Raw genomic sequence first — 11,145 nt, 5'->3', positions numbered from 1 at the left:
GAGAATTATTTATTAATACCATTAAATGTTCAAATACGCTACGTCATTACGAATCATTGAATTTTATCGTAGAAATTAAAAAGCATTGCACTTAATCAAAAAGTACAGGACATGCTATTACGTTATTGTTATTAATATAAATGTTATTACCAATTATACATACATTCTATTTACAGTAATAATCATAACAATCTCACTTTATAATATCTTGTATCTACTTTCATGTGACATTAGCAATGCTAAATCCGCGAATAATGGATATTATTAATTTTTTGTCTGCAATCATATTTTCGCTCCTTCTATCTGCAATCTGAATCTTTTTTGTCCAATAAAAGCTTTTTTTTACTATTCCAGGCATTCAAAAAATGTAGAAAAATTCAGGGTTATTTTTAACATCTCTCTTACATTATCAAATATAGCTTTTCAACTGAAATATTAAAAAAAAAACCTTATTTAATAAAAATTGAAAATTGAGGAAGAAATTAAAAGTGAAATTTTGCTTGTGCCGAAAGCAAGCTGACCCAGATTGCAGACGGAGGGTTAAAAGCAAATTTCAATATGATGGATAACGGGAGTCTGACTCATGCAAGCTCAGCAGCGAAGCGTTGATGTAAATCCGAAAATAATTTATCTTCCTCCATCTTCTGAATTTTTCGAATATTTATCAAATTTTTACTCCTCTTTTTCCGTGATATACTATATTTGGGAAATTTAGAGCTCGTTTTCTCCCCTTTTTTTTTTTAATTTTTCAAACTTTTATCGAATTTTTATTCCTTCCTATTTTCTACCGTGATATTATCTGCATTCTCTGCAACCGTCAATTAGGAAGCAAAATGCGTCGTTTCCTGCGATTAATTCGAAATCAACATGCGTGCGTCAGTCGTGCGCATAAATTCACGCAGTATTCAGCGTAGATAACGTGGCGAGGCGCGAGAAATAATCGATACGGCCCTTCCGTGTCGAAAATCCCCCAATGGCTAGTGATGACAACGAAACCCTATAAAAATCCACATTATTCCAAATTTTTATCGCCCGATCTGCGGTGCAATATCGCTTTAAATTTTCCGCAAAATTTTTTTTATTCAATAAAATGATTATGAATTTCGATATCTTGAATTTCGTGAAAATTTAATATTAATGACTAACGTTAAAAATTTGAAAATAAAAGGAATTGAGAATAGAAATATGTTTGAGAATACAAAAAGATCTTAATTTGTAATAAGCAATAATAATACAGGAAAGTCAAGAGAACGAGCTGATGTAGATATTAAATAATTATCATATGTCATTTATTCATAAAAAATATAAGAAAAAGATATGTAATAAATTAAATTTCATTAATACGTGTGTAAAAATAAAATTAATGCAAGTAAATACGAGAGAAGAGATAAATGCATAAAAAAAATCTAATCTTATCAACAGCTTACATTTTAATTAATTTATTATCAAAAATTACTTCGCGCATTTATCGTTATACGTTTATTTATCTCAAAAAAGTGAAAATAAGTTAGAAATGTGTACATTATTTATTACGGACGAATAAAATAAGCTAAATATAATAAATAAAAACACGTAAAATAAAATAAAATAAATTAATAAAACTTTAATGAATTAAAATATAATAAAATAAAACGAATATAACGCGTGGAATGAATTACGTCGGTCCAAATTAAAAGTTTGGTCAGAGTTTAGAAATAAAAAATATTTCGAGTGTTGTTCGTCAGTGTCTGAATAGGTTGAAGTGCCATCACTACCCATGGTTGCTCATCGAGGGGGCTTCATTCCCCTTCGGAGGAAATGGTGGGGGCCCTTTCTTGGGGAAGGGAGAAAGCAAGATGCCGCTCTCTCGGTAGGGAAACGAAAGACGAGGATGAACTGAAAGCGAGTCTTAGGGCAAGAGGCGGAGGGGTTCTCAAAGGCAACCATACGTCGTCGTCGTCTTCGTGTCGTGTCGTGTCGTTGTCGCGCCAAGTCAGTCGCCTGGACGTCACGTGCCTCTTTCGACGCGAAGAGAAAAAATACGTGTTACTTATATAAAGTAGCCTTGAAATTCGCGAAAGTACGTCGGAAATATATAACATATTTCGGGGAACCGCTAGTCAAATTCGAGAACTTGAAGAAATTCCCAACGTACAACAGGTAATTGGCGATCATGTATCATAAAAATTCATTCACAACCTTGACATTCATTTTGTGGATTGAAATTATTTGTAATAGTCGCTCCAGTTTGTCGATCCCTCAGCGTTATTTGATCTTTAACATGGGATTCATAATTGTAGTAGCGGTTAATATGACAGAACATTCCATCGAATTAAGGAGTTTTTTGTGTGTAGATACATATCTTACTTCAGGTTAAAAGTTTAGAAAAACTTTTTAAAAAATGAAAAGTGCTCATTTAAATATCAATAACACACACAATGTTTCTAATAATGTATTCTTACATTCAATAACTGTTATTGAATCTGAAAGTTATTATTAAAAATCATTATGAATACATTTGAGTAATCCTAAAATTTCAAGAGTCATTCAAATTTGAATGTTTGAGTAAATATGCAATAAATTCCAGCTAAAAGTAACATAACGTCAATTATTTTTAATTAGTTATAATTTCACATATAACAATGTAATTTATGTAACATTACGTGTTACATTATATTACATTTACATTGTTGAATGTGAAATTAATATTGATGTTATATATATATATTACTGTTAATTAGTGTTTACTGAGAATCCCGGAAATGTCAATTTTTAAAAAAGTACTTCTCCAAACTTTTGACTTGGAATGTACCTGAAGTGTGTATCTACACACGCTCGTGTCTTTTTATCAAATATAAAATATTATTTATTTAGAGTAAATCTCATTCAAAAGAGATATGCGTCGCTGCATCGCGTATTACAAGTTTCTGTAAACATAATTATTCCGAAAATAACTAAAGCTTAAAAATTGAATTGCCGTTTAATAAATCAATTTAACCCGGGATTCTCGAGGTAGATCTTGCGATCTGTTAAATATTGATGAACTGTTTTTCTCAAAACCGACGATTTAGAAGCGAAGCGCTCGATGATTCGAAATAAAGTGCGATTTATATACAAAGTATTTCTTCTAACTGGATTGAAGCAGTCGGTATCGAGCGCGGGGTCAACGTAATGATCTTCCTATTGAACCTTCGCACCCGTTGCGATCTCCGAGCAAATTAATCTCGTGTTCTGTTTCTCTCTCTTTAGCTAGACTATATAAATCGCTGTGAATGCCCTGATGGGAATTAATTATTAACGAGTCATTAGTCATCAATGAATGTGATTAAATTGATGTAGTTCGAGCAACAGCAAACATTTCACTCAATTCTTGAATTGAATATGTTCTTTCTGTAAGCCCTACTTTCTGAAAACGAATCGGTGACTTCAGCGTTACTTACAACTGATGATCGGCGAATATATTTACCTTTTTTTAGTATCTAATAAATTTTTAGTATCTAATATGATTTATTTTTTTAGAGGTGATGATTTCCTGTAGATCCACTTGGATTCACTTGCAAAGAATCTTAATCTCTAAAAGTAAATCAGTGTATTATTATCGAAAAATTAAATATTCGCTGATTCAGTTAAAGGTATGGCACTGAAGTGAATTGATTCACCTTAAGAGAGTAATGTTCTCAAATTAAATTAATTTAAGAATTCAAGACTTATGTTTAAAGCATAAAATACATAATTATAATATAATATTTGACACAAGACTACTTCGATTAATTTTATATCTAGGAAAATTTCATCGAAATGTTCGTTTCTCTCAAAATTTTTAATAGAGAATTTGATAATTTCTGAAACTGCAACTTAATTAAACTACAAATTTAATCTTATTCAGTTATGTATTTATCTTCAGGTATTTTCTCTCATTGACATTTTAGATAAAAACATTTTCTTGTCTCTATTTTTGCAAGAGATTCTCGTCGGACCTATATTTTTTGCCATCTATACTAGAAGTTATTTTCTATATTTGCAGAAAAACATTTGTTTACGGAACTTTTTGTTTACGTTACATTTGTTTATATCACCTATCCGCGCTCCAGTCTAGTCTGTCGTTTCTAAACGCAACTATTCGCGCAAACCTCGTTCTCTATATGACATTTTCAAGCACGCTGCAGCATAGGCGGTGGAAAAAGATACTGCTGGCAGCTGTGGCCCAAATTAAGGCTTGTAAAATATCATCCTGCAGAGCCTGAAACCGACGGATAAATAAAAGAGAGCAGAAAAACGAGAGGCCGAGAGAGAGAGAGAGAGAGAGAGAGAGAGAGAGAGGCAGGAGAGAGAAAGAAATTGCTTTGTACGAGACCATCTATTCTTTTTTTCGTTTTTGCACCGACGGATTGTACCTGGTTTCTCAGAAACAATCATTCGACTGCGATAGTTACAGATCCTCCACGAAGAAGATTAAGGGATGGGTGCCTCTTCTTTGTACGCCTTAAATAAAAAGGCACGAGGTTAAACTTGAACTTGTCAAAACAGCAATTAATCTTGTTATACGATGAAGTACATTTCCGATAATTTAGTGGAAACAATGAAACTAGAAAAATTATCATAGAGATATTACCTTAGAAAAATAAGTATTACGTTCTATCTACTGTTTAAATTTTATACAAATGAAATATTTAGTATAAAAGGATTCAGAGAAGAAAGAAAAGAGAAAAAAAACCAGCAATATATAAAGTAATTACATTTCGCAAAAAATACTTGCGACAAATTATGTTGATAAAACATATCCACATCCGTTAAAACGACGTGTGATTAAAGGTTCGCCGAAACCGAGTATTAATCTACTTCATAGTGATGATAAGATATCCTGAATACATTTCTGTTAACAGCAAATTTCAGCTTCATTTACTTTTAACGTTAATATCTGTGAATATTTAGAAACGCTTCCATTAAAAATAAACGATATCTAAATAGCTAACGAACTGAGCTACAAATTCTTTTTCCACGTACGTTCAACATCTTGCTGCGCGACCTTAAGTTATTACTTTTTCCCTTTACAAACATCAGGCTAAGTGGAATAAAAAAAATATAGCTGCGCTCTCCTCCTCCGGAAAAAAAAAATAATAAAAAAACTGAATAATCTTCAACACAGTGCGCTTTTCCATTTCAATCGTTCTCGAAACAAAACCAATTTTGCACGCTCCGAGGAAATCCATTTCGACGCAAAACGGTGGACGAAACCCCCTCCCCAATTTCCGTATAAATAAAATCGGATTTTCCATTCATCACTCCGGGAAAAGAGCATTTCGGTCCGGCGCAATGCATTTGCCTGTGCAGTTGGGGCAGATGTATATGTACATAATTCAGAAATCGCACAGCTGCAACGTCGTCTGTGCACGTCGTGTGCAGCGTTAAGAAGCGCGAGCGAGCAGGAAAGAGAAAGAAGAAAGACAAGAACAAATTTGGTCCTGAGGGGAGCGAAGGGCGACAGACAGGGTGGGGATATTTCCTTCCCTTCCTCCAAGTTATCCTGTCTATCTTTCTTTCCCTTTTCAACATTCCCTCCCTCTCTCACTCTCTCTTTCTCTCTCTCTCTCTCTCTCTCTCTCTTCCCTCTTCTTTGATAAATTTAGAGTTAGTAGAATAAAACAACAGAGCACACAGCTGCACCGCCCGAGCTGGCTTCGTGAAAGTGTAGCCTCAATCTGTTGCTGAAAACGAGAACTTTGTTCACTTTGTTTAAATGTCCAGCAAAGTTAGCCAAAGTCAATCGAGCTTGTTGGAGATTACTTGCGATTACTTGTAGAAAATGTTTCAATCTCTTTCAGGAAATTGAAGGCTCCAGTTGGGATCATATGGTATATTAAAAGGATGTATTAATTAAAGTTTTTATAGAACAAAAAGTAAATTTATGGAGAGCAAGTGATAGAAATATCGATTTTATAAGCAGTTTATTATTATAAGTCATAATAATTACAAAATTCTTGTAATTATTATAACTGAAATTATAAGAAAAATAAAATATTTTTCTTTCAGTTTCAAACAAAATATAGGCATCAAAGGAAAAGGAAACTCTCTATAGATTTAAATTCTAATGTATCTTTTATTATAAAATTCATTAATAAAGGATACATCAATCAGAGTTTTAATAGAGTAAAAAGTGAACTTATATAGAATATACCTTACATTCAAATCATAACTAATAATGGTAAAGCAAGTGGTATACTAAAATTTTATTATTATAGTTTATTATTAGTTTCCTACATATTACACAAAATTAGAATTATGATGACTTGAGATTAGAGAAGAAAAGTAAAATAATTTTTATTTCCAGGCAAAACAGAATATAGGCATTACAGAGGAAATTCATGCAATATTTGTCTTTATTAAATTACATTTTTCATCGTAAAATTTACGGAGCAGATTTATTATTGAATTCCGATGAAAAATTTATCTGCTGCTTTTGGCGCGGAATTATAAAATTTTATCGCCCTCTCCCCCCCGTATACACTGCAAGAGTGGCCGGCAGGATCATTATTAATTTCTGACTTTGGAAACTCGTTACGTTTCACCATCAGAATTTTACAGAATTCCCTGTAATGCAGAATTAACGAAGTCCCGCGCTCTCCGCACAGCTGTACGTGGGCCGTAAGTTCAGCTGTTTGCCCGCGACCAAAATCGATTCCAGCTCCCTGCATGCGTGTCGCGTTCTCCGCGAAACCGACGCGTCCGTATCTAGTCTAGTTCGACCTATCGCGCGCCAAGAGAGTGGCCAACTTGTTTTCGACGAGGCGCACCGAGACGTGGCGGAAGAGCGGGGATGGATCACCAACGGGCGGTAGAAGGGATACAACGCTTGGCCCTGTTTACTCCTTCCCCACTGGCATACGTTTCCCCTCCCTTCGCGCTCTCTCTCTCTCTCTCTCTCTCTCTCGCCGTCGTTGCCCTCACCACCGCGGCACTGAGGTCTCTCTCCCCTCACACCAGAGGAACAACGTGAATTGCCGATGCCAGCGGAAACCTCCTCCAGTCGCCATCGGCGTTCCTGATATATACCGAGTGGCTCCATCGCGTCTCCCTCATCACCGACCGCCCTTTGTTTATCAATGGAGAGCTCGTGTTCAGGTTTACGTACGCACGCTTACCCGCGATCACGCATCACCGCCACGCACGCGCGGGGGTATCGCGAGACCGAGACACGCGTCCTCGTAGAGGAGCCCCATCCGCCGCACCTCAGGTCGCCCCGTAAACATATCGTTAAGGTCATCGCGGGAACGAGTCGAAAGATCGTCGCCGAGTAGATTCGCAGATGGAAAATCAAGTCACTTTGTGGTGGAAGAATCTCCTCGCTCCGCAGAGACGATCGAGGGATCGACGAGTCTCTCGGTAAAATAGAGCTCTTGAGGGAAGAGATTGTTCCGAGGAGCATGTGACGTTACTTCGAAGAGAGAAAGAGAGGAACGCTGTTCCTAAGAGTTTAATTCCGCGAGAAGCGATTTCTGCGAGAATAGGAATTCTTGGTTGGAAATAAGGACAGGCTCTTTGAATAGGGAGAGAATTGATGCATGCAGAAGTGTCGGATTTCCCTTGAAATTCTTTGATAGGAGTAAGAGTTCTTGAAGAGAATGCTCTCCAGGAGTGGATCCTTTCGAGGAGATAATGCTGAAGAAATCGGTGAGCTAATCTGATAAGAGATAGTTCAATCATTGAACAAGATTTGCCAACTTTCCTTGGTCTAAAAGATTTGTTCTGAAGAAAAACAGAGTTTTCGAGGAAAAGGACTGTTCTGAAGAACATGTCGTGATACTTCGAAGAGAACTCTCTAAGAATTTGATTCTCCAAGAAGCGACTCTTGCGAAAAGAGGAAATCTTGGTTGAAATGAGGAGAGGCATTTAAAAAGGCAGAGAACCGATACATGCAGAAGGTCAATGATTTTCCTGTAAATTTCTTGGTAGGAATAAGAGTTCTCAAAGAGTACGCTCGCTAGGAGTGTCCTTTAAAAAGATAATAAAGTACTAAACCATCTGATAAGAGATAGCTCAGTCTTGAACAAGGAGATTTGCCAATTTTCCATGTTCCAAAAGATTTATTCTCAAGAAAAATACAGCTGTCGAGGAGAGAGACCGTTTTGAAGAGCATGTCATGTTACTTCGAAGAGAATGCTTTTAAAAGTTTGATTCTACAGGAAACGACTCCTGTGACAAGAGCTCTTTGAAAGAGGAATTCCTGGTTAAAATAGGAAGACACTTTGAAAAGGCAGAGAATTGATACACGCCGAACTGTCGAAGATTTTCTCGAAATTCCTTAGTAGGAGCTCTTGAGAGAATGTTCTAGAAACGTCCTTTCAACAAAAACAAAAATACTGAAAAAGTCAGCGAGCCATCTCACAAGCGACAGTTCAGTCTCGAATAAGGAGATCTGCCTACAAGAATTCCATGTTCTGAAAGATTTATACTGAAGACGTGATTTCTTCCGAGAAATCGAACTTTAAAAAAAGAAACTTTTAAACAGACATTCTAAAATATATTGACGCTAAAGATTCGACAGTTTCTATCTCGCTACAGTTCAAACGGAATTATCAAACAAACGAAAATCAGACTTCTCGAAGAAATCTTTCTAAGAATTTTTCTGAATCCAGTAATTTACGAGAAATATTTTTGAAGACACAAAAACACGAAAGATTATCAAATTCATGCAAAAATATTAAGAGGTACTAAGCTCTCGACTTTGAACCGAATAAATTCTTCACTTTTTCGTTTTTCCAGCCATTCGCATCAGGTGAGTTTTCAATTTTTGTTTAAAAAAAAAAAAATCTCAAATAAGAAACGTAATATTGGAGTTCCTGAAGAACTGTAATCCGGCTGTAACAAGAAACTGTAGTAAAGATCACGAGATCGAGATCGGAGATCGACTAGGCAGAGTCGGGAAGGTGTTAAGAGAATGCGTCGACTCTAGAAGGATATCTTAAAAGAAACGGAACCTACGGACGAGTCCAATCAAGGTCGGCGGCGAAATCGCGATTCCCGGTGAACATGCGCGTGTTGCGTGGCGGGCAAAGTTCAGCCAACCCAGAGAGTGGCAATTGAGGAGCCGTTAATTATGCCTTGACGAGCTGTAACTATACGGTGCGAAGTCGTACGTAACCAACCGGGAAAGAGGAGGGTAAGTAAACGGATAGATACGCGATCGAGATTAAGGGAGATGCAGCGGGCGCTCAGGAAGGCGCTTCGCGGAAAGGCATTTCTTGGGTAATCAGATCGGCGAGTCGAGGTGCGAGGAGAATAGCTCGAGAAGAGTAGCGGGGTATCGCGACTGCTCGGACGGACTTTGTACCCGGCTGTAATGACTCATCAGTGCGGTTGAGAAAGAAGGAGCGTGGCGTCGAGAAAGAGAGATTGGTACGTGCGTGACGAAGACGAGGCGCGAGGGAATGGGTTTGCGAAGGAGACGCGGGCGGCGACCAGGTATCTCCAACCGAGCGACTTTACTGCGAGAAATCTTACGTAGACGGATAAATGAAAAACGTGCGATTGCGCAATGTGAAAAAAATTAACCAATTTGAACCACGCGCCGACACGTCAGCTCGAGATCACGTACTGCTTTTAAACTGCCGGTGTAAAGCGCAGTATTTTTCCAAGTTTTTCAATCAAATGTAGATCAAATATCGCTCCTATTTACGTCACGTGTATGGGTCTTTATTAAAATTTCATCGGTATTTGGCTTACAATTGCAGCGAGTTCCGTGCAATGCGCGTGGCGATGTATAATATCAATGTATATTTCAAATTACAAACATGATACAAAGAACGTTATTTTTTTAATAATAATAATAATCCGAATTGCAAAATGTACGACATTGTAATGAAGCTAACAAAAGAACTGTGAGTAACAGAATAGTATACATTAATTGGGAGTTTTGTTATTTTCACTAAAAAATATAAGTTTTTTTAATTTATTTGGAATTACGATTATTGAATTAGGTATTTTAATTGAATTTTTATTTTCAATGTCGTTTTCAACAAAGATTTCACTTGACAAGCCTTTAAAAAACGTCGTTAGCAAGATTTATTTCTGATAAAGATTTTTTGATACCTTGCTGGTAAAAAAATTTAAACATTTTTAAATGAAGAGGAAACGAGCATCCTCTCGTCTCTGCAGTTTTATGTCATTAATGTGAAATTGAGCTGACGGAAAAGTTTTATAAAGCTCTTTTCAGTCCACGCACTTCATGGGAAGCCACAATTAAGCAAAAAAATGGAGATATACTAGTTCTCGCTCTGCGTTCCTCGTTTCTGTGAAATGGAACAAAGTTTCATTTGTGTTTTTTCTCTCTCTCTCTCTCTCTCTCTCTCTCTCTCTCTCTCTCTCGTTTTTTTAGGGAGATTATATTTTTCTCTCAGTTTGTCTTTCTCATTTTGCTAAGTCTTCTAAGAAGACCTAAACTGCCAAAGCACAACATGCTCGTCACACAACAAAACCACCAACATTTCGCCAAGTTTCATTATGACAAACATCGAATGGATCTAAGCGAGATGTTTCGGTCAAGCGAATGACATCTAAATATCTAAGGACACAAATACAGTTCCGGATCGCATCATGATCAACAAGGCAGACAAACATCATTGAAATACAAAGATCATTGGAGCTTTCGTATTAAAATATAAAATAGTAAATAATTCGGAATTAAGAAGACAAATATATTCGCAGTCGAAAATTGTTAATAATTCTTCGAAATATATTTTTCGATTTTTTCAAACGCGTTAATGGAGATGACTAATATATTTATCGACTACGCAAAAATTTTATCTAAGAAGCAATATTAATATTCAACAACTATTCTTTTCTTTTTTTAATGTCATATTGTATAGTCACCACGTTATTATGTGTAATGACAAATCTTAGAGTCGTACGTCATGTGTAGTGACAAGTCTGAAAATATTTGAAAGATCGAATATTTTAAGATTTTTCACTAATATGACAGCTCAAATAAACATCTAATAAGAATCGATTTTTAATATAAGGATTAAAATAACGAAAAAATATATTCGCAATGAAAAATTGTATAATTCTTTGAAATATTATAAGTATTTCAAAAAATTATAATCAAAATACATTTTGATTCTTTCAAACGCGTTAATGGAGACAATCAATGGAGAGATTGATGCCCATTTC

At 36.0% G+C, this 11,145-nt stretch overlaps 1 protein-coding gene across 1 annotated transcript in view; it reads left to right on the top strand.

Moving 5' to 3' along the window:
- The window catches only part of LOC108754706, a 43,617-nt gene that overhangs the window by 13,457 nt on the left and 19,015 nt on the right, over nucleotides 1-11,145 (top strand). The window lies entirely within an intron of this gene.

The sequence above is a fragment of the Trachymyrmex septentrionalis genome, unplaced genomic scaffold (genome assembly GCF_001594115.1).
Source record: "Trachymyrmex septentrionalis isolate Tsep2-gDNA-1 unplaced genomic scaffold, Tsep1.0 scaffold119, whole genome shotgun sequence".
NCBI lineage: Eukaryota > Metazoa > Arthropoda > Insecta > Hymenoptera > Formicidae > Trachymyrmex > Trachymyrmex septentrionalis.
This window is presented reverse-complemented; position numbering and strand designations above follow the sequence as displayed.